Here is a 25,300-nt window from a genome sequence, read left to right as displayed (position 1 = left end):
GCACACACACGCACACACACACACACACACACACACACACACACACACACACACACACACACACACACACCTGCATATCACCCCCCCCACACACACACACACACACACACACTATTATGCAGCAGAAAAAATGAAATGTAGGCTACTTTTTAACAGCTGTAGTGATAACCACACATTGCTTTAATCTAATTTGCATTTTCAGGTTAACCATCTTCAATAATGGTAAACATTAGTGTGTGTCAGTCTCTTTTGGTATATGTGATACATTAGCTGTCTTGATTTATGCCACTATTAATATACCATCATGTCATTCTTTAAAGCATGGCACTGCAGAGATCTTATAATCTCTCTCAAAGCTTTTGTAAGGCATCAGGTCAAAGATGTAGCCTCAGTGTTATTCTTGTAGCATAACAGCTGTTTTTTCATGCTGTATGTAACTCTAGTCAGACTATATCTTTAGGCCCCAACAGTGGACTTTGTCTAATTCTAAATATGTTCCAGAATGATCTGGAATGTTAGTACTCCCAGATAATCAAAAATAGTACAGTTATGTGAATTCTGCATAGTGCACATGCCTTCAAGTTTGTCTCAGTTGCTCACATTTGAGTAAAGCCTTACTAAAATACTGCATCACATTTCTTAACCTCAGAGTATTAAAAGTCATAATAATGGCCTTTAAAAATCTTATTAGAAGATCAGAAAGAAGAGTGCATTCTTATGATTTTTTAAATAGAATGTATTTAAATATTAGACTCAGACAATAAGTGATAAGACATATTTGTGCAGGCTTTGTTCAGTTATTTGAATGTATATACTTTTAAACAGGCCTAACTCTATGAAGCAATTCCATTAATGTAGGTGCAACATGGCAAATCATGCCTAAATCATAGCAGCTAAGAGATGTTCATTGCACTGCAACTGTCTGAAGGTTTTTATATTTGATATACATTCTTATTTACACACGCATGCCCTGTCTTCATATGCTGATGGTGCTAAGAAGTACTTAAAATAAAAATGCCCCTTGTGAACCCCAAGGCTGCTAGTCCGTGTCAGCCACCTCCTTCAGTACAGAAGTGGAATTCAGCATTTTAACGGTGACTGTTTTTAATCCTCTTGACACAACTACATTAATATTCAGCAGTGAGACAGAGGGACGGAGGGAGAGTGAAGGTTTGACTTTAATCAGCTGTACATATTTAACAATTCCATTTTCTGACAAGGCAAGCCTTATCTAAAATGTACAAAATTGCTTCACCTTTCCATTTGTCGTAATATATTTTGGCTCTGTTTTGCAACTTTAAGATTCATAATTACAAGTTCTGGAAATACAAATGAAAAAAAATAGCAAACTTAAAAGAAGACAGTAAATGTCTACAAGCACTATTCTCCTTTAAAATTGTTCTTGTTGTATGGAGCAAACCACCTGCACTCCCAATATGGGGGGGGTTGCATCTCCCAAATCCCTGCTACTTATACTAACGGCATGATCCTCATACCTTGTAGTAACAGGACTACTTTAAGATGCCACAGTCTTTGATTTGTTATGTGAAAGTCCCCATTTCCATACATTCAGTCTTGCTGTTCCAGGACTTACACTGATGAGCCTCTAAATTTAAAGCTGTTACCTATGTGGACCTAATTGGCTACAACATCCTGGTTTGTCATTATAAAATAGTACTTAATGTTCATACTCTTCTAAAATTGTACATTAATGTTGATATATTAGTAACAAAGATGCAGAAATAACTAAAGGGTAAAGTGTGTATTGGTTTTTCACATTAAGGCCATGGTGGTAGAGTGACTCCCTTTTTTTGTAGGTAGCATCCACTTTATTGGTAGCTTTCCTTGCTGGATTTTGCAGAATCTTCTGAAATTTACAAGGAATTATTGGTAAAGCATCACTTCATGATAAGGAAGGCTGAAGAGCAGGGATCAGGGACTCATAAGGCATTATGCTGGGTGGTGTCTTTTACAAAACAGCTCTGATTTTCAGTCACTCTCACTGTGTGGCAGCAAACTGGTTCATTTTACTTCTGGATTGTGTCTAGCTACCTGTGCATAGCCAAGAAAACTAAACCTACAACCACAAGCCTCATCCATTTAAATCAGTTTGTTTGCTTCCAAAAACGTCTGTTCCATAAGACTGAAACAATTAAATTAATAAACAAAGATACTGCCTACTAAATGACATGCATTGCTTTCCTGTCATTTATTTGCAAATTCAGTCTAGCAGCAATGGAGCACATGGTTTATTAAATATTGTTAGAATGGAAGAGTCTGATACGAGGAAAATCAATATTTAGTTGGGATAAGTAAGAATGACTATTTCAGAAAAGTACAAGATTTATTACAGTTATCAGGAGATCTAATATACGACATAAACTTGAAAAATGGAAAAAAGCACTCAGTGAATTTTACTTTCTTTATACACATTTGATTGCATAGATATTTTTTTAATATGTTTCTCTTCAATGATCAAACACAGTACTGCTATTCTGCTTAGAGATTGCATACCAGACTTCTGGTATGGATCTGCATTAGCTGACAGCAGCTCCATGGAGATCCTTAGACCGGATCATTAAAATCCAATTGCCACTGAAATAACTATTGGAAGGCTGGTGATATTAATAAATTGTGAATGAAAGGGAAGATGACATAAAAGATGACAGAAGGTGCATCAACACATACGTGGTGTTACAATGGCGGATGTGGATGAGACCTGTGGAGAGAAAGTGACGTTAGAAATAATATTGAGAGAGTTAAAGGATATGACAAAACTCAGTAGGAGAATATTATTATGCAACAAATAGGACTAGGAGAGGTGGCACAAGGTTTAAACAAGCATTCAGCAGTCATTCAAGAACTCCAGGCTGAAAATGAAAGCATCAGTAGATGCTGTGAAGGCCAGGATAGATGGACTAGAAGCTAAACTTGTTGATTTTCTAGACAGAACAAGAACAAATATAAAGTTAAATAAGGTGCCATAGAGATTTTGAGGAGTGGACTGTCTTTCAGCAAGAAGTTACTTGAGGAACGGTCTGGGCTACCAAGAGCCATTATAAAGATACATACTCAAGGAATATCAAAATATTTTCAGAAGCCTGCAGATGTGATGGAATGCATTTGGAAACCAGTGAACATGAGAATAAATGAGGTTAAAGACTGAGTTCATGGGAAAGAGAGTGACACTAGAGAGGATGGTGAATTGAAAGCACCATTGGAAAGAGAAAACAAGTATTTTTTGCTATTCTGCAGGCAAAGAAAATTGAGCGAATGTGTAGAGATGATCTGAGAGGAGGATGGGGGAGAGTGAAAGCATGAGAATATGACCGTGTAATACTATAAATGGAGTTCTTTGGCACACAAAGATAAGAGAAATGTATAGTGAAATGAAATGACTACATGTAAATGGAAAATTGAACTACATAACAAATACAAAGTCACTGCAGATTGCTTGTTTGAAATAAGCTACAATTTATATTATATCTTCATTGTTTTTAGGAATGTATTGGGGGAAGGGAACATATGGAACAAGCTGGATACTGAGAGTCTCTTACAGGTAGTATGCTTGAGTTACATGAAATCTTGAACAAGTCTATGTTTATAGTATGATAGATATGGTAAACTGAGGTTGTCTATGAATAAAGCAGGACCAGACATTTATAACGTCGCAAGTCACAGGGTTATATAGATCAAAAGAGATGACTGGCATACAGTAATAATAATCGGTAAGAAACAGATGCTATAATAGATGAGTGTGCATGGCGCTTACATTATGGAACTAACGCATCTGAATGAGGAAGAAAGGAGGAGAGCTACATGACATAGAGAAGCATGAAGTGACAAGTATAGACATTAGTATTAAAGGGGACTTCTCCAAATTTGTCTATCACGGTATTCACCGATAAATGAAAGGAAATGTACTGGCTGACAATGGTGAAGTGTTACTGAAGTATAAACAGGTTAGGAACAATTATTTGTCAAGAAGAAGAAGAAGAAGACAGTTCCCTGAAAGACTCTATTGTAGTAAGAGTATGTTGGTTGTGGCCACATTACATGCGGTTCCATTTGATTGGGAAAAAATGGGGTTCCTATAGTAGGAAATGTAAAAGCAGTATGGCAACAGGATAATCAGTATGGAAGATAAAAAAAAAAGATGAATGGATGATCAGGAGAGAGAAATTAATAGCTTTTGACAGAGTAGTTCATACCTTGCTCAGAAAGGCATAAATGAAAAGGATCTAAGGGCAAAATGGCAGACTGATTGAGAATTAAAAACACGGGTAATAGGAAACTCTTGAAGTAATTATTTTGGATGGGTGTGGCAGAGATGCAACCAAGAAGATAGATGGATGGGGAAAAACTTAAGTGTTTACTGACTTAGGAATGTGAATGTAAATTATAGGAATATGTATGGAGAAGTGACGTTAGTTGGCCACTGCAGAGAAGGAGGTGGGGTGAAGGAGGAAAGAAAGTTGAAACTTGTACAGATAGTTCATAGGTTCATAGGTGTGTACTAGGCTAATGGCCCTGGAGCCTTTACAAGTCTAGCCCATAGAAGCGCCCTGGCATTGTGCCGCCCCGACAGTCTAAGCAAATCTGAAGTTAAACTTAGTAAATATGTTGGATGCAGAGATCAGGGAGAATTATGGTTAGAGGTAAGTGAAGTAAAAGGAAGGTTCATGAAGCACATGGAAAAGTGCTCATCTGTATGTAGGCAAGAACACCAGATGATACTGGGAAATAAGGTGGACAATTCTAGAATAATGCTTAAGACCAATGCAGTCTGCAGAAAGGGGGGAAGTAGGTAGGAGGGATGAAGGTAAAATAGGAAGTAGAGAAGAGATATTGCAAAAGGAGGAGACAGGACTAGATATAAAGATGCACAATTAACTAAGAGAAGTTAAAGTTGTTGTTGTTGTATCTTTCAGCTTTTCCCGGTGAGGGGTCGCCACAGCAGAACTCCGGTCCGCTAATGATTGGCAGTAGATTTTTACGTACCGAGTTGCCAGCTCTGACGCACAACCTTCAACGAAGGTACACCCATTCACACGTCTCCACACAGAAGACGCTTTAGCTGAAAATCGAACAGGACAACGTCTTACTGGGAGGTGACAACGCTACTGCAGCACCACCACTGCAGTCACAACTAAGGGAAGTTAAAGTAATAACAGAAAAAAATGAGGCAAAAGACTGTAGGAAGGTAACAGAGAGTACAGCCTATGCAGTTGCTGCTCTGTCATGGTTATGAGAGCCATGGGGTCTCAGATGTGGACTGCACTGATCAAAGAGAAGGTCACTCTGAAGTTGGAAGATATATATATATATATATATATATATATATATATATATATATATATATATATATATATATAGTTTATAAAGGGGACGTAGAGAGGGTTTGCATTCATAGAGGAGAATGGATAAGACAACTGATTTAAAGTGGACAGGGACGGGGGGGGGGCAAAGAAGTGGTACTAGATGGCAGGAATGGCAAAAACAGGAGAAAGCTTTCAGGAGAGGGGTCAGAATACAGAGGACATTGATAGGCATAGGGACAATGAGGACTTTTGTAACACTATAAAAGATGCATTTGAGCAACACAGATGATAAGAACTTGAGAGATGGGGCATAATTTACGAGTGGGCTTGGCCTCAGATAACAAAAAAAAGGAGGAGAGTGGTGATCTTATTAAGGAAAACATGGTCTTTTGGTATTAAGGAAAAATTAGAAGATAGGGCAGGATGGTAGACATTAAGGAAATGCTCAAAGGACTGAGGATTCTGATAATAGCAATATACATTCCATCAGGAACAAAGATAAAAGTGATAAGAAACTTGTTAATGGAGCTGAATAGATTCCAAGAAGGGATATTGATGTATGTGTATGTATATATATATATATATATATATATATATATATATATATATATATATATATATATATATGCATATATGTATATATGGGTCTACTACGGTTGATTGAAAACTCACTTGACTGAAAATGAAATTACTAGGACCACTTCACTGAAAGCTCACTTCACTGAATACTCATTTCTTTAAAACTCATTTCGTTGAAAGTCATGAATGGCCTTTTCCCCACTGTAGTGTGACCCTGGAGTTAGTATATAAAGTAAGGGGGGTGTGGGGCACAGTCCCCCACATTGGAGGGTGTGGGGACCGTAGCCCCCCACATATTATAAACATTTTAAACTATACATAGTGATACTTACAAGTGCAATAAATAACTGTTTCCAAAAGAGAATATATAACCAAGATATGTGGGGGGCTGTGCCCTCCACACCCCCCTTACTTTATATACTAACTCCAGGGTTGTACTACAGTGGGGAAAAGGCCATTTATGACTTTCAACAAAATGAGTGTCAGTCAAGTGAGTTTTCAGTGAAGTGAGCTTTCAGTGAAGTGGTCCTAGTAATTTCATTTTCATTCAAGTGAGTTTTCAATCAACCGTAGTAAACCCATATTTATATATATATATATATATATATATATATATATATATATATATATATATATATATATATATATATATAGATATGTAGATATAGATATATGATAAAGATATGTAGATATATAGATACACACACATATATATATATATATATATATATATATATATATATATATATATATAGAGAGAGCGAGAGAGAGAATTATTTATTTTATTTATTTATTTAACATCTGTTTGCCAGGATAGTCCGACTGAACAACAAGTGTCCATTTTCAGTGTAGTCCTGGGAGAAAAACTCCATATGTTTACAGAGAGAAGAAAAATTTACAAAAGAGACATTACAGAGTAGCAGCATACAGATTGTAGACTTTACAGCCGTACGTATACAATAAGAGGATATTCCCCCTTTTGGTTGAAAAGACAAGTGTGCAAAATATACAATGAGAGCAGATAAGAACCTGGTGGAGCATTACAACATATTTCACAATTGAATAAGAGTATATAAATGTTTAAGTTTCCATATATACATTTTATACATTCAAGCAAATATACATGTAAGAGCATACACACACATATATATATATATATATATATATATATATATACACAAACACATATATACATACACACACACACACACACACACACACACACACACACACACACACACACACACACACACACACACACACACATATATACATACACGTAACTACACTCATATATAGGTTATTGCTCACACATGGATAGGTATAGTTAGCTGGTGTTGTTTGTGTTGTCCAGGACAGATGGGGTGTAGAAATAGTGAGTGAACGAGACTTCAGAGGGTCAATTACAGTTGCATAGATAGTTGGTGAAGAGGTATGCTTTAAGTAGACTTTTGAAAGAGGGTGTAGAGTTTTGTAGTCTGAGGTCGGGGGAAGGTTGTTCCATATTTTTGCTATTTCATGGGCAAATAGTGATTCTCTGGAGTTGTTTTTGCATGTGATGGTTTCGATTAAGGCTTTGTTGGAGGACCAAAGTTGTCTATTTGAATTGTAGGAGTTCAGCAATGCCAGTCAGGTCAGGGTTTTTCTCAGGATAGTACAGAATTAGATGAGCTAGACTGATTTTTTTGCACCTTAACAGGTTCGGAAATTCAAGCCAGTTCAAGGCTTGCAGGGAAAGGCAGTGGTGAGATCATGATTTGGCACTGGTAGCAAATCTAACGATTTTGTTGTAACAGATGGAAAGTGTATTAAGGTCAGTTTTGTAAAGATTAGTTAGAATTGGGAATGCACAAAGCAGAGTAGATAGGAGGTGGGTCCTGGCTGTTGCAATTTGAGATTCAGTGGTTAGATAACTTTAACAGCAATAGAGGGAACCTAGCTTTCTGTGGACTTTAGTGATGGTTGTTGATATGTGCTTTGTGAATTTGAGTTGCTGGTCAATGGTAGCACCTAGGAGTTTAGCCTCAGTGACAGGGGTGATTTGGGTTTTGCTGGCCGAGAGTATAGGGAAGGTAAGGTTGCTCATTTTAGTAGAGTGGAATAGCATTAGTTGTGTTCTTTGGGATTTAGTATGAGTTGTGAGTTGTTAAGCCAGTTCTCTATTTCAAAGAAGGCTTCTTGGCCTTTTTGTTGGAGAAGTTGGATGTTGGGTGCAGAGCATATGAGATTTGTGTCATTAGTGGATTGGACTATATGGCGGCTTTAGAGGTATCTGAGTGGAGTTGGTTTATGAAGATATTAAAAAGAAGAGGTCCTAGGATTGATTCTTGTGGCATGCCTAAGGAGGTTGGGAGTGGGGCAGATAGACAGTTATGCCATTTGACAGATTGTTGGTGGTTATCTAAATAGCTTTTAAACCAGAGTAGGATGAGGTGGTTAAGGTTGAGGTCAGAGAGACAAGACAGTAGTTTATTATGTGAGACTTGTCGAATGCCTTAGATAAATCTAGGAAGGTAACTGAGACAAATTTACTTAGATTCCTGAGGGAGTTTATAGTATTGGTGAATTTGAGTAGGGTAGTGGTGGTGCTGTGGGATGGGTGAAATCCATGTTGGGTTGAGGAGAGAAGGCTGTTGGTGAGGAGATAGGAGAGGAACTGGTGATGACTACATCTTTCTAGGATCTTAGAGAGGGTTGAGAGAATTGCAATTGGTCGATAGTTGGAAAGGTCTAGGAAGGGGCCACCTTTGTGGAGTGGTATGATATATGAGGTTTTCCACAGGGATGGAATGGCATGTTCAGTGATGGATCTATTTATTAGAAGTGAAATGGGATAGGCTATAGCTGTGGATGCAATTTGGAGGTATTCGGCAGGAAGGTTATTGGCTGCAAGGGTGGTTGGTTTGAGTTTGGCTAGGAGTTTTTGGATAGCAGAGGTAGGAACAGACTTAAGTGTGAAAGTATGGTATAGATTTGGGCCTGAGGTCGTTGTGGGGTGTTGGAGGAAGTGATGCTATTTAAGAGTTTGAGTACTGAGAAGGAAAAATACTTATTAAATCTGGAGGCTATGTCCAGGTCTGTACTTGTTATATTAGGAGCGAGAGTGGGAATTCTTAAGGGCTGTAGGATGTTATTTATTGTTGCCAAGAATGTTTGCGGTTTGGTACTGTATTTGTTTTGTTGAGTGATATCGTAATTTTGTTTATCAAGCTTAACCTGCTTTTTTGATTTGTTTCAGAGATCGTGAAAGGTTTGCCTAGCTGCAGGTGATCTGGTGTGGCATCAGGTTTTCCAGGCTTTATTCCTGCCTCTAAGTAGGGCTTTTGTGGTTTACTGGAGCCAAGGCATGGGGTTGCTACGTATCCTGATAGCTTTTAAGGTGAATAGTTGGTTGAGGATATTTAGTAATGTGGAGTTGAAGTAATCAACTGCTTTTTCTAATGAAAGGGATTTGATGGGAGACCAGTTACAATGCTGCAAGGCTCTTATGAAGTGGTCTCTAGGAAAATTTTTGTTAGACCGGGTTTGTAGAAGGGAGGGGGAGTTAATTATTTTAAGTTTGTGCCTGAGGATAAAACTGGGCCTGTGGTCACTCAGAGATTTTGGTAAGGTGCAACATTGATGGGCAGCATTTGGTGGATTTGTGAAGATCCATTCAAGTATAGATTATTTTTTATGGCCTTATCAATGCATGTGGGAATATCTGTAAGTTGGGTGAAGTCGTATAGGTTAATGTGGTGGGTGGGGGTGGGTGAATGGATGGAGTCCCAGTCAGTGTTTACATCACCTAGCATGATAGTCTCTTGAAGGAGGGACTATGATGCCCAGTAACGTATGGATTCTAGGGTGGTTAGGTTGTCACCTGGGGGTATATAGATAGTAGGTTTAGGTGCTTATGTTGGTTAAGGGAGAGTTTTGCAAATAGAGACTCTGCATTGTTGAAGCTGGGGCAATCCTTTTGGAGGAGTTGGAGTTGTAAGTTGGTTCTGTGAAGTAGAGCTAAGCCTCCACCTCTTTTATGTAGCCAGTCTGCCCTGAGAATGTTATACCTAGGTGGGGTGATGGAATTATCTTTAATATGTCGTTTAAGTCATGTCTCTGTGATGAGAATAATATCATGGTTATATAAGGAGATGGCAGCGTGAAGGTCTTCTATTTTAATCATGATACTGCAGGTATTCATATTTAGTATCAGTAAGTCGGTGGGTTTGTGCTTAGCTGGATAGTGATGGGTGCATGGCTTATTAACAGGGGTTGCTGGCCCGGGGTTGGGGTAAATGTCTCCTCCTAGTAGTAGCTGGGTAGTTATACAGGTGATAGTTTTTAGGTATTGGACGATTAGGTAGTGAAATTGCATACTTGGTTGCTTTTTAAATGGATAGGAGTGGTACATGGGAGGGGCATGGTATATGGGGGGTAGGGTTTATATGGTGGGGTATATGCTTGCATGAGGGGTATTTAGGGGGGATACAGTGAGTGATTGTGAGGAGATAAGAGGTGCTGATGGTGGCTATGGAGAGACAGGTGAATAGGGAGGTTAATCCCAGGAGGATATAGTGGAGATGAGACTGGGATTAATGAGACATAGTGGGAGTGAGGTTGTGGAGTTAGAGGAGGTATTTATATTTGGTGAGGATGTGAGTTGGGTGAATAGGATATATGGGTGTGGATATTGAACTGGTAGGTGGGCTGGAGTGGTGAGAAGTGGAAGGGTGTGTGTAGATGGTGCTGATGGATGTAATTATTGGATAATGGGAGGATGAAGGGAGGGTCTTAGTAAAGCAGGTTGCCTATATATTCAGAGTATGCAGGGGTGTGTGGGAATTGGGGGCAGGGTAAGAGAGCGGAGTGAGCCCATAGGGCGAACAGAGCAGGATGAGCCAATCAAGGTATGTGCAATTCAGTTGCTCAGAAGTCACATCTATAATGTTAGTCCTTTTTTGTTACTAATGCTTTTTTTTTTTTTTTTTTTTTTTAAAGGAGTGAAAGCCCTTTTTAATTTTACCAGCTGGATGCCCTAAGAAATTACCTTGGAATTAAATTAGAATATTATATTCACCAGGTGCCATAAGGTATATAAAGGGACAAGAAGTAAGAAAGTCACAAAGAAATGGAGACTTTTGCAAGAACTTTTGATGGTGATAGGGATGTCTGATGTATGGAGACTGACAAGGGGAAGAGGAGAATGAGATATTTACTTTTTATTCAGAAAGACATAATACTTGGATGAGATTAGATAGGGGCTACATTGTAGTGGTGCATATCCCATAAGGTAATGGAGGTCAAGCCAGAGCCCATTCTATGTACAAACCATACAGTATTGAGTACATTTAGAAAGACAATGAAGGCTACTCACATTTTTATTGTATAAAGAACAAGATCAAAAGTGGATTGTGGAAATTATAGGAAGGGAACTCGAGAAGGAAAAAGCGGTGTAGCATGTAAATTGGGACAAGGCAAAAGGAAGGATAAGAGAAATGACACAAGAGAGACTAAGAAAAATGAGTAGTAATGGGGGAAGGAATTAGAACAGACACAATGAAAGAGCTGGTTCTCATTCAAAAGGAAAAACAGCAAGGGAATACATTTCTTAAGGATAGGGAGAGACAGAAGCAGAGAGGGAGGGGTAATAAAATGGATAATGAGGAAATGCGAGTACCAAAGAATATGGGATAAGAAAATATCAATAGCAAAATTATTTTTACTAAGAATCTGAAAGCAGCAAAGACTCTTTCCCTAAGACTGAGGCAACAGGTAGTTGAGAGGGAAATTATAAAATAAAGGGATAGAAACCAGAGAATATATGATTGAAACTAGAAGACATACTAGAGAATTTTGGGGAGTTCTATCAAGACCTATATATGGAAGGAGAAGAAGAAGATGTAACGAGAGAACAGAGTGGGGTAAGACAAGAGATGGTGCTACTGCAGCATGAAAAAGGTTGAGTTAATTAAACTGTTAGGAAAAAGAGAGCTAGCATGAGCATGGGAGAGAATGGCAAAAAGCAAATTCCCAGGGACTGACGATAGTCTAACAGACGGCTGGGAATTACAGAAAGAACTGGTGATACTGAGATGGAGAAGGATTTGTAATGATATTTCAAAGGGAAATGAGCCCCTGAAATCATGAAAAGAAGAAGAAATAGTATCAGTAATTCACAAACAGGGAAAGGATTCCTTGTACCCTTCTTTGTACAGGATAATTTTGATCCTAATCCATGATTATAACTACGTTATGCAGATGCAAGTAGATAGATTTGGTAAGATACTGAAACGAGTAATAAAAGATGACCAAACAGGATTTGTAGGAGGGCTAGAACAACAGATAATTTAATAAAGACACTGTTAATATTGCAGGAGGTGCAAAAGAATGTGGGGGAGCTGGACTTAATCTGTCTAGATGCAGAAAAAGCTTTTGACAGGGTCAGATGGGAATATATGCATGAGGTGACCAGACAATAGGGCTTCCCTGAGAACTGGACCAGCAAGCTTAGACAGTTACATAAAGGTGCAACTGCAAAAATTAACATATGTGCTAGACTTTTGAGTTGAGTGGAGGTTAAAAGAGGTGCAGTACAGGGTGTCCCTCTCTCACCACTCTTATTTACAATCTATATAGAGCTGTTAGTAGAAAGTATTAAGAAAGTCAGGCATAAGAAGTTATAAATAAGGGATAGTAGAGAAAAAAACAGCACATTTTATCCTGATGATATTTTAGTGATAAGTTACGGGATATTCTACATGGATCTGGAAATGTATCCGGCTACAAGATCAACCAATGTAAGGCACACGCAATTTTGAGAACAGACAGAAAAGTTAGAGGGAGATTTGTAACAGAAAGATATTGATTGTAATAGATTTGGTATCAAGTGCTTTGGATTAATGGTCAACTAGAGAAGATGGTGGAAAATACATGTGAGAGGATATATATGAAGACTAAACAGCAGTTACAAAAGTAAAAATTGATTAAAATGGATATGGAACAGAGGGTACAAGTAATCCAAATGTGCATAATGCCATAGTTTATATATGTTGGATAGGTGTTCTGGACTTTGCCTGCTACAGTATCATTGAAAAGAGTTAAGCAAATGTTTAGAGAATGTATATAGGATGGTGAGTATCCATGAGTGAATTTGGAGTGGGTGACAAAGACAAAAGAAAAAGGAGGAACGGGAGCATGAGATATGAAGGTGATACTGCAGGTATGCTTGGTGGCAAATATATTAAGGCTAATAGATGCTAAGTCTGGTACAAACTGGAAAAGAATGCTGACGGAGAAAGAGCTAGGTTAATAAGGAGGAACGGATATTGTTTCATCATTGACAGAGGTACCAAGAAAAAAGTGGGAGATAGAATGGGCACACGAAGCACAGAGGTTAATGGGAGGTAGAGATGGACACATGGAGAGAAAAGGTAGTATAAACAGGAAGTTTAAATAGGATGAACAAAACCAGTGTAGTGTGTGGAGATGGAAAGCCATATAAGATTCAATATTTTTTTTGGTTCAGATAATATAAGAGACACGTTTAAATCTTGGGAGGAGTTGAAGGAAGAACACAATCTTGATCCAATATTGGAATGGGAATACCAGGCCCTAAAGAATCAGTGGGGCAAATGAACTAAAAAAGTGAGAGTACAAACCATACCTCTCAACTGTCCAGGTTTTGCAGAATGTCCAGATTTTTGCTCATATTTTTGCTTTGTTCCTTAACATTTGTGATTTTATGGATTTTTGTGGCAAATCAGTGAGGAATGAATTCACTAAATCATGATGGGCATTTCAGTTTCAGATTTCATATCCTTCTGAAAATGCATGGTAACACAAGTCATTTTATTCTAGCAACTTTCTAAGTTTATAACAGCAATACTTAAAATTTGTTCCTGTTTTGGGGGCTTTGTCCCCCCCCCCCATTATTTTTGGCTTTGTCCAGATTTTTGTGCTAAGAGATTGAGAGCTATGGTACAAAGGGAAACCTGAGAGGGTGTTAGAAATACAGACTTGGCATATAAAGGGGACAGAAACAAAGGGGCTCTTAAGAATAGGTAAGAGATGGCTGAGAGGGAAAGGGAAAAAGAGGGTAAGGAACAGAAAAGACCATAGGAGAATGAGCCTAGGGCAAGAGATAACAGATTTATAGTGGGAAGAAATTATAAGATTACCCAGATAAAAATCTAAAGCCAGGAACTTCAGACTATTTCCATGGAAGTATCTTCATAAGCATTTTTATAAAATAAGCAAGTATGCTGGAGATGTGGAGAGGGAAGGTGAAAATGAAACATATTTTCTGGGCTTCTGATAGACTGAGAAAGTTCAGACAGGATCTGGGACAGTTAATGCAGATATTAGTGGACATAGATAGGAGTCTGATTTCAAAGTTATTTTTGCTGGGATTTCAAGAAGGGATACCAGCAAACAGGAAGGCACTAATTAGGTTATTAATGACTGCAGATAAAAAAAGAAAGAACAAAAATATGGAAATCAGGAAATGTGCTGTCATTTCAAGAGCTTAAGGGAATGATGAAGAAAATTCAAGGGGACAAAGAAAAAATGCAAACAAACGGAAGGAAAAGGTTTGTTAAGAAATGGGATAAATGGCAGTAGACGTGGAAAATAGTACAACATTTTGAAGATGTTTGTATGTATAGAGGTAAGAAAAGGGTTGGCAGAGTGTCATTTACAACTGTTCTGAGAATAATGAGTAAAAGGATCATATTTTAGTGTGTAAATGTAGAAGTGAAAGGACAGGCATACTAGGTGATATTAGATCCATTATTGAGAACTGGAACATTCTCAGATCTAACCCCTAGATATACACAGTAGTAGGGAGTCAACCCAAAATAGTTAGCAAAGTTTCAAAGAATTTAAAGAGGTTTTTTCAACATGGGGGAATGCACAGAGTATTACCTATGGGAGGACAGGAAATGCAGAAACTGTAAACAGTGCAAATATATTTCTCAGGCTGAACAGCTATTTATAAACGACAATATTATATTTATTAAAGGAAACTACTCAATTACAGGTAAATGTTACCTAGCCAAATGTAAAACACGCCCATCATTTTACATAGGAAAGATAGAGAAAGCATTAAGGAAAAGAATTTACGAGTACAACTCGGACATTAAAACTAAAAGCGAGGTTAGTTCTCTTTACAGTCTTGTCTATGTTCTAACTTCGAAGGTTTCACTTTTGGCATTCTTGATAAGATTACCATTAACCCTAGGGGTGGTGACTTGGAGAACCAACTTGAATTCAAAGAACTTCTTTGGCAACTTTATTTAATGTCAGTACACCACCTGGACTGAACGAAAATATTTTAATCAAACCTGTTTTGAAATCAAGGGCTGAAAAGTTGTGAAGTATTGATTTATTTGCTATTTGACTTTTTTTTAGGAAGTTTTAACTACTTTTAGTATTTATAAGGCACTGTTTGTTTTTATTGTATCATGATGCTTTTTATATGTATAGATGAATTTTTATTATTTACAAAATAGCAAAGTGACGGAAGCAGCCAAGCGACTTCTTTCCCAGGGAAAGAATTTGCTTATATACCACTTCGTCAGTTTGCCTTTTCGACATTTCAAGTTTGACCAAGACGCATTCAACAAAATGTATCTCCGGTCATCTGACAGGAACCCGTATATTAACCTGTAACACTTTATGCTATGACTGTTAAAACAATATTCGTCTACCTTCACATTATTCAGCAGATGGTCAAATAGCATAGTTCTTTTTCAACAACCAATTGGTATATTTGCAAAACATGTTTTAAGGTTTATTTCTTGTGCATACAGTTAAATATAGTCATTGTTGTATAACAAGTTACCATAATTGCAAAGTTTGGTATACCAGTAAACCAGGTGTACATAGAAAAGATGTTTCCACATTCAGGTTACCATGAAACAGACGCTGGCCACGTGATGAATACATATCCAGATGGGACTTTGCTGTGTAAATGTACATCTTAAAACTCTGGCTCAGATAACAGTAGCTTTATTTAAACCTAATGGTTTGCTGAATTACATGAACCATATGAATCCAACTTCAATGCATCACTTAGATGATGAAATATGTACTGGAGATTTTGGAAACCTATGTAATTTTGTCTTCTAAAGCTTTTGTATTTGCAGGATAATACTGGCTTTGCAGTTAGGCCTACTGCATTAATAAGACTATATGGGTTTAATGGAACATTATACATTATGCTTGAATCAAACACGTACAAGCACACATACACACACACACACACACACACACACACACACACACACACACACACACACACACACACACACACACACACACACACACACACACTCACAGACACACACACACTCACAGACACACACACACACACACACACACACACACACACACACACACACACACACACACACACACACATATGCGCGCTCGCACACAAACTCATAAACTATAATACTAAGAACTGTTAAGTGCAAGTACTCTTGTAATGTTTCCTTCTATATTTTTGAATAAACATAGATAAGACCGAAAGTACAGCTGTGTGAGGGTACCTGGTATAACAGTAGATTGATAAGAGTGACACAGTTGTAGCAATGATGTCATTTATGATCTAACCTGACTTTACAGGAATCAAACATTTCCTTGCAAGAGGTCCAAATATTTCAGCCCAAGCCACATATAAAGTAGTATTGGTGGGTGTTATCTTCAGTTCTTCAAGCAAGAAAATGTTAAAACTCATATTAAACAAATAGCAGAAATACAAACAGATGACACTAAACATGGCTCCATAGAGGAAATATGAAACATGTAATAATTAATCCTGCTAATGAAAAAAATATATAATGATTTTCAAGAAAATGCAGTGAATCTTGAAAGTCACTTAGTGCCACTAAAACATTTTTGGGGGCTCTTACTCTTATACTTACTTACTGGTGTGGGGATTGTTGACCCACACTCCTATTATTTTTTTATATGAGAACAAAAACTAGTAACCAGAATGAAAATGCACTTCCAATGTACAAAAAACAATAAAGCAAGCAAAGAGCTGCAAACCAGTTGGTGATTGATTAAATCAAACTGATAAAACAAGAACTGAGCGCTTTCGTCCTTAAAGATGTTTTCAAAGTTAAAAACTTCCAGGTTCCTTGTGACCTTAAAAACTCCCCTTGACCAGTCCCCTTGTGAGAATCAACCTTAGCACCTCCTACACAATTAATGTAATTAAAAAACACATTGCATCCTGTTAAAGGGGACCTTATAAGTGTACAATGAAAATGGTACTGCAACCTCAGGCTTAGTATACTCACCTCCCCCCTACGTGCATTCCCATGCACACTCACTCCAAATCACACATGTATGTATACACACACAAACAAACCTCTTCAATGTTTTTCTAGTTTTTAGAGGTATGGCACATTTGTCCAGGTTGTAGTTTTACATGAGTCTTCAGCACACATGTTTTAAAATAGCTTGCAGACATGGCACTAGCCCTTGTGGAATGCAGTCTTACATCTGTTTTTTTTTATAATAATAATAGCACAAAGCAGTAAAGTGAGACATCCATTTGGAAAATATTTGTTTAGTCGTAGGCAAGTCTACTCACCCCCCTACACAAAAGAAGCAAACAAATAGCCAGTCTTTTTGATATAACTTGTTATATCCACAAAGTACTTCAGCTGGTTGTCTAAATTCAGACAACCTAGCAGTTATTCATATTTTTGGAAGATATTGATAACTGAAAAGATTGGCTCAGTTTAACAGCAGACATCTACATCAGAGGGAAAAAAAGAAGTGATTTGTTGTCATGGACACCCAGTATTGTGAACACTGTTAAGTGCGTGTGCTTCTCTCATGCGTGCATGTGTGTGTGTGCGTGTGTGTGTGTGTGTGTGTGTGTGTGTGTGTGTGTGTGTATACATATATAGTTATATATGTACAGTCTCTCACACACACACACACACACACACACACACACACACACACACACACACACACACACACACACACACACACACTGTGTCCTGAGTTAGATATGTTTAGCTTGTGGCCTCACGAACGTACCATTCCCCATTCCATCATCTCACTGAGAAGGAAACATACTAAGCCTTCCTTTCTCCCACTATCTCCTTCAGGGACATGGATCATTAATTAAATTCTGGTTGCCTGGGTCATAGTCAGGGCCTTGTCCATCCACATGAATGGAGCTGGCATCTTACACATTAAACTTGTAGATAAGCAGTTCTTCTACATTAAGTTACTATTATAAGGAAAAGGGGTTTTGAAGAGAAATACTTTGAGTTATTGAATCAGCTTCTCTAAAGTAAAGTAAAGTCAAGTTTCCTATTACAAATTCAAGTTGCAGGCAGATGAGAGAGCACAATGAAAATGCATCAGCTACAGGATCTTTTTCAGGAAACATTTAACTGCAGGCCAGGAACTCTTAAATCTGTGAAACACTGAAATGCTACTAAAATTAGGTCTATGAACATTTATTGAAAAGCAAGACAAGTCTGTTTTATGAAAGTGATGTGAATAGTTAAGCACTCTAATGAACGAGTAAACCTTTAAGTTAGTAGAGTGCTTTGGAGCACAGCAACTGAATCAGTTTTATTTGTCTAAGTATGCTTTCCTAGGCAAGTATTTTCTGCATTTTTTCAATATGTGACTGATCTCTGCAGCTACTGATATACCATTCAGGATTAAGAACAAAGTTTCCATACACAGAAATTGAGAGCTATGAGGCTAGGATGTAGGACTGACCTTTGCTAAATAGTGTCTTGTGATGTAAAAGATGCAAAGGTCAACAGCAAGTTAATCTTAGTCATCATTGCCTGGGCTATATGGTTGCTACCAGAATTAGGTTGCTGTATCTAAACCTGGTAAGAGCAGCATATTTTATTAATTTATTAATTTCATTGTTTTGCTTTGTTTATATTGATGACAGGGATATAGTAGAGTCCCATGGTGAAATGCTCCAGAAACCATTGTTAAGCAGACTTAAAACTTACATCAGCAAGAGTTGCTAATTATTTAAGTAATGCACATGATTCAGTGTAAAATGAAAAATAATTAAAAAAACTGGGTCACAGAGAGAGATTAATCACAGAGAGCATGAGATGCACCAGGCAAATATAGATAGGCAAAAGGCAGCGCACATGTAGAACATGGAAAAATGGAAGAACAAAAACAGTATTGAATAGTGGCTTCTGAATTAGGATCAGTCAATGAGCATGACATAAGAGTATGACATAAGAGTATGACATAAGAGGAGCAAGTTTAACAGTGCTAATTAGAATGTACATCTTCTGATAGAGATTTTTCATTAGTGTGGAGACAGCTTTTTAATGAATATTTAAATGCACACCTGGAAGAAACTTGGAGCACTATAAATGTAACTGGGTTTAGATTTTGCTAACATGGACCAAGAAGCAGGAGTCACCAAACATATTCTTGGAATTAGGTATGGATATGAGAAGCATATGAGCAAACTTGAGGTCATAATATGGTTGTGTTATTCCACGATATTAGCACATGAGGGGCAGTTTGGGTAATTCAGTAGTTTTGTTGGTATAATGGTAAAGGGTGTTTACCTTACAGACACAAGATGTAGGATTTCATTCTTACATGGGGCAATTGGCTAAGCTTAAAATGGCCCACATAGGCAGTTAGCCTAGTACTAGTCTATGAACCTGTGAACCTATAACAGCTTAAACCATAGTGTATCCACAGGATCTATACTTGACGAACAGAGAAACAACATAGTTATCCCCCGCAGTAAGGGAAGTGAACCTGCTGACTCAACTGTATATAAGCCCATCAGTCTCATTGGCCCTGCTTGTAAAGCCACAGAATATATCATCGTAGAACTAATTAATAAGGATACACAGGAACTGCAGACTTCAGGACCTTAACGCTTTGGCTTTGTCAGTGGTAAATCATGATTTTAGCTTCTCCCAAAAAGTCACCAAACTCTAGATAAAGAACTTTCCATCCACACAGTTTATCTTGTAATAGCCAAACTATTTGTTACCATTCTGCAATACAGTGCCTCAAACAAGCAAATATAACTAAACATCAACCCCTTGTTGGACTGCTAACTGGCTATCAAACAGAACACACTTGTTCAGAATAAATGGCACCGTCTCTAAAAAGTAAAATGCAACTAGCAACATCCCTCAAGGATTATTTTTCACTACACCCTTTTCCCAGGTGCTGTTCTCTTTGGAATATATTTCTTTGAACTACAGGCAAATGTAAATAACCTTTGTCTGCCCATATTTGCAGACAACTGCAAGCTAGGAATCATCCTAAACTCCCCTTCAGAATTACTAATACTCTATATCCCTGACTACATTAATACCTGGTGCTCTAAACACAGTCTCATCCTAAATGCAAAAAATGGAATATAGTCACTTTTGGTATACTTAGTGCCCTTGCATGGAATCTGCCTTAAAACTGACCCTGTGATCTGAGATTTAGGCACTTAGAGAGACAGGGAACTAACTCTAAATCAACATATCTTCAGTATTGTCAGAAAATCTTTCTTCCTGTCTTGTCATATCTGTCAGCATTTCTTGTCTAAATTCTAGTCTGTCCTATTTCTTCTTTACTCTGCCCTTATTCACTTCATCATAGAATACAATGTTCCACACAACAACTCTCCAACTAGCAATATCCCCGCATTTTATAACCACAAATAGTCAGGGTAAAAGAACTGCTCTTATTCGGATAGACTAAAAATTTAGTCCTTATTTTCTATGAATTATAGGTTCCTCTGAGGTGATCTGTGACTTGCCTAATGGACTAAGTCAAACCATGCCCTGTTTGACTTCCTTTTCCACAAAAAGAAAAGCTTTGCAGTTAGTACCCGTTCCAAAAACCTACTTCTACTCCAAAATATTGACAATTCTCAGTTCAGGGTTAAATCCATTAACCGCTGCATCCCTCATGAGTAGAACAAGTGCCCTTTACATAATACATGGTGTAAAACCCTAGCGACATTCAAACTTCAGTTAAATAATTGGATGTGGTCCCATAAATATATCCCTGGAGTCACTAGCTACAAACTTCTAACTGTGCCAAACTAAACATTATCACATCTCAACTCTCCATATTATTCTATTCTCTTCAACTTCTCCTATTCTCTGCCCTCTAGCATAATCCAGCTTGCTATGTTCTGCCTAAATCTCTCAAATTAACTCTGCCTCCTACTGACATGAACTACTAGCTTTCCTTCAAGGATTCTTCTCTGGCATTGTTGGTTAAGCCTACAATGGTTTACATACCACTGGATTACGATAAACTTGTGAACCTGATGGTAAATGTTTGTTTAATATTTATTATTTATTTATTTATTTCAGTTTGATAACCGGGGAGGTCCACTGGGCTCAGAAGCCCGTTTTAAGTGGAGGCCCGGGGAGAAAAGCTCCACATTACTTAGTAAAGTTAAAAAACAGGTAAAATTAAATTTAAGATTCAAACATATAGATACATTAAGATAGAACAGAAAACATTAGGTTTTATGAATACAGGTAAAATTGTTATACAGAGACAGTATGAGGTACAATGGTTACATAGCATATGAGTCATATATTAACATGGTTGGTTAATAAGGTTATATTGAATTTGAGTCTTGTTAGGGCAGAGTGGAAGACCAGAGATAGTATGGGGTACAATGGTAACATAGCATATGGGTCATAGATTAACATGGATGGTTAATAAGGTTATATAGAATTTGAGTTTTGTTGGGGCAGAGTGGAAGACCAAGTGTAAATTGTAGGGAGGGGGATAAAAGAGAGTGCAGACTATTTACAGTATTTACAATATATACAAAAGGCAGCAGAAAGAAATAAGTAGAATCATGGAACAAAGTGTAGGAAGAAGGAGTAGTATGGAGATACAATTAGGATTGAGAGTAGAAGGCTAGGTGGGGAAAGTGCAGTTGCACTTCCTATTAGAGAATACGTGGGAATGGAGTAGGGTTTTGAAGTTGTTAGGGTTTTCAGTCATTCGTAAAGATGGAGGTAGAGAATTCCATTTGTTGGCTAAGGAAAAGGATAGGAGTTGTTGCCCGGCTGGTCACTTTGGTGTGTGGACACTGAGTAGGTTTAGGTGAGCAGATCTAAGTGACCTGTTAGGGGTGTAAAGTTGTAGGATGTTGGATAGTGCAGGACATTTGGAGGGGTTAAATAATAGCCTACGGGCAGTGTTAAGTTGTAGGTAGTCTAGAAGGTTGGGGAGTTCTAGCCAGTTTAGTGAATAGAGGGCGGAGCAATGGTGGGAGGTGTGTTTGGCTTTGATGGCGAATTTAGAAATTTTATTATAACAACTTTCAATTTTTGAGGAAAGGGAGGCAGATAAGTTAGTTAATAGAGGGGCGCCATACAGTAGTGAGGGAAGAAGATAGGTAGTGGCGAGTGTTTGTCTAGAAGAAGGAGAGAGATAGTGAATGTTTCTATATAGCAGGCCAAGTTTTTGATGTGTCTTCTTGATATTGAGTTGAATATGGGTGTCAAATTTTAGGTTTTCATCAATAGTGACCCCAAGTAGGGAACAGTTTCTATAGTTCAATTACTATGGCTTCTAATTTGGAATGAGTTTTTGTCGAGAGGGGAAGATTTTGAGGGGGGGGGAGAGAAGTATTTTGGATTTGTTAGCATTTAGAAAAAGGTGGTTTTGGAGCATCCACTTCTCAGTGGTGGAGAAAGCTGTTTGTGTGTATGATAGAAGTTCTGGGAGGTTGGTGGCACAACAGATTAAAGTGGAGTCGTCGGCATATTGTACAATTTTAGTATTAGGGATGGCAGAGTGAAAATCATTGATAAAGATGTTGAATAGCATAGGGCCAAGAATGGAACCTTGGGGAACACCAGTGGGGGTTGGAAGGAAGTTAGAGGTACCTTTCCTCCATTTTACAGCTTGAGATCTATTGGATAGGTAACTAGAGAACCAAGATAGTGTATTGTGAGAGAGGTTGAGGTTAGCAAGGTGGCTAAGGAGATGAGTATGGGAGACAGTGTCAAAAGACTTTGAGAGGTCTAGTAGAACTGTTGAAACTATTTTACCAGTATCGTGGGCACGGTTGACTGTATCTGGGAATGAGAGTAGAGCAGTTATAGTGCTATGGCCAGGGCGGAAACCATGTTGGGTGTGGGAGATGAGTTGGTTATTGATAAGGAAGGGCATTAACTGAATGTGAATGCATTTTTCCAGGATTTTTGATATTGGGGAGAGGATGGCTATGGGGCGAAAGTTTGAGGTATTATTGTTTTTACCGCCTTTGTGGAGAGGATGTATAAAGGCAGAACGCCACAGCTTGGGGACATAAGATTCCATTATGGATCTGTTGATTAGGATACTAATGGGGAGGGCGATTCCATCTGCAGCAATTTGTAAGAATTTGGATGAAATATTATCTGGAGCATTAGAAAAAGGTTTCAGTTTGCTGAGAAGTTTTTTTATATATGAGATGGAGACTGGTTTAAGTTCCTAGTAATAAAAGACAAGCGTCAGTTGAAATCAAGCCAATACAAAGTAAGAAATAGTGGCTGGCTGTAACATGGTGATCTAATGCAAATCTAACAATTCTTGTTATAACCTTGTTTTACATTATGAGAAATGGAAGACAGTAGGCTAGTGAATATAATCACAGAAAAAAAAAACAGCGATGGAATGATAAATATTGATGCCAGTGCAGAGAAGAGAACTGGGACTAAGGCCAAGAATGGCCTAGTCATATAAAATGCATAAAATATTCTAATTGGTCAAGTCTGTATAGTACTTACAAAACTTGATCTGATTATTAGTGGTCACTTTGAATAGTTTGGTGTAATGAAGTACTTCAATTATGTAGAGATCGAAATAATATGTGCACAGGTTTCAACTTTGGAGATAGTATAATCACTACTTTCTTTCTTGGGATACTTTACAGGTTCATAGGTAAAAATAGGCAATTGATTGTCAGACCATTAACAGCCTAGCCAAAACATCCAACATCAAGAGCTACTTCCTGTCTCAAGGAAGGTTACACAAGGTAGGACCATGGAGAACTTCTGAGTGCCCATCCAATTGTCTAGGTTAGTACTGAATGTGGCTAGGATAATATGTTGCTTAATATGCAGATGTGGTTATATTTGGGGAATATGATTGGATAAAAACATATCAGGCCACCATGTCCTATTAATTTGTTGATAGAGATTGGGGTCCTCTGTATGTGCATTTGAAGGAGCCATTAGTTTTGTGCAAGTTAAAAAAAAATGGTTATGTTTGTGTTAGTGTTGAAATGCAGTCTAGAAGAGCATAGAATACATTCAGAAATTTAGAGTTGATGTTAAGAGTATTGCGTGCAAAGAGAACAGCAGACTCATAAATATGTAGAATGAGATGGGCATAAACATCGTATTTTAGCTCATCAGTGAATAAAAAATAAGGATCCAAGCATTGAGTCTTGTAGAACACCTGGGGGTTACAGATAATGGGGAGTGCATCATACAATTTGATGGATTGCATCCTACTGTCAGAGTAGTCGATATACCACTTGTTGGTTCTGATGTACTGCCAATATGAGGTAAGAAGTTCCAAAAGGTCATGTTGATTGACCATATAAAATTCATTAGAGGCTTAAAGGCAGTTATCTGAAAACATCATTACAGTTCAGATGCTTGCAGAGACACTCAGTGGTATGAAGCAAAGCTGTATTTGTGCCATAACCAGGTATAAATCCATGTTACCTACAATATGTAAGATTATTATAAATGAGGTGTTGGAGGACATGATCTTGTATGTATTCTTCCGAATTGTTGAGACAGAAGATGAGAGAAAATAGGTCAATAACTGTTTTTCATTATCTTCCTGCAACTGACCTTCAGTTGCCACCAGTTCATCTCCTTGTTCACCAGTATTACCAGACCTACCTTAGCCTTCCCAAGTCTACTTGACCCATGTCTGTGGCTGCAGAGCGGATTGTGGATGCTGGTACAGCATCATACTGCTGATGGGGTGCATTCCCTACTCCCAAATTGCTGCTGGGAAGTCAACACTAGCTCACATATCCTGGTGAGATGGAGGCAGCTTGGCTTGCTACAATAGTAGCATGAAAAGCCTGGTAAGCTCTGCCCTGCAATTGGCTCCTCCTGAAGGTAGCAGGCAACACTGGTGATAAATGATGCAAAAGTGACATTGTGTCTTTAATATTTGAAGTGATCCAATGAACAGCCAAAGTCCTAATTCTGCACCTCTAAGTTAAAATATACCATGGATGATTTTCAGAAAGATATCACTGAAGTATTGTGTTGTCTAACCTTGTGGTATTCCCTTCTTAGGAGCATGATTTATGGACTGTAGAACATTGTTACAATGTTTGGGATTACATTTTTTCATATTTCTTGAATATAAGAAATGTGTTTTGTGGTTCATGGTAT

This window comes from Protopterus annectens, chromosome 4.part0 (assembly GCF_019279795.1).
Source record: "Protopterus annectens isolate FY-2018-M chromosome 4.part0, PAN1.0, whole genome shotgun sequence".
Taxonomy (NCBI): Eukaryota; Metazoa; Chordata; order Ceratodontiformes; family Protopteridae; genus Protopterus; species Protopterus annectens.
This window is presented reverse-complemented; position numbering follows the sequence as displayed.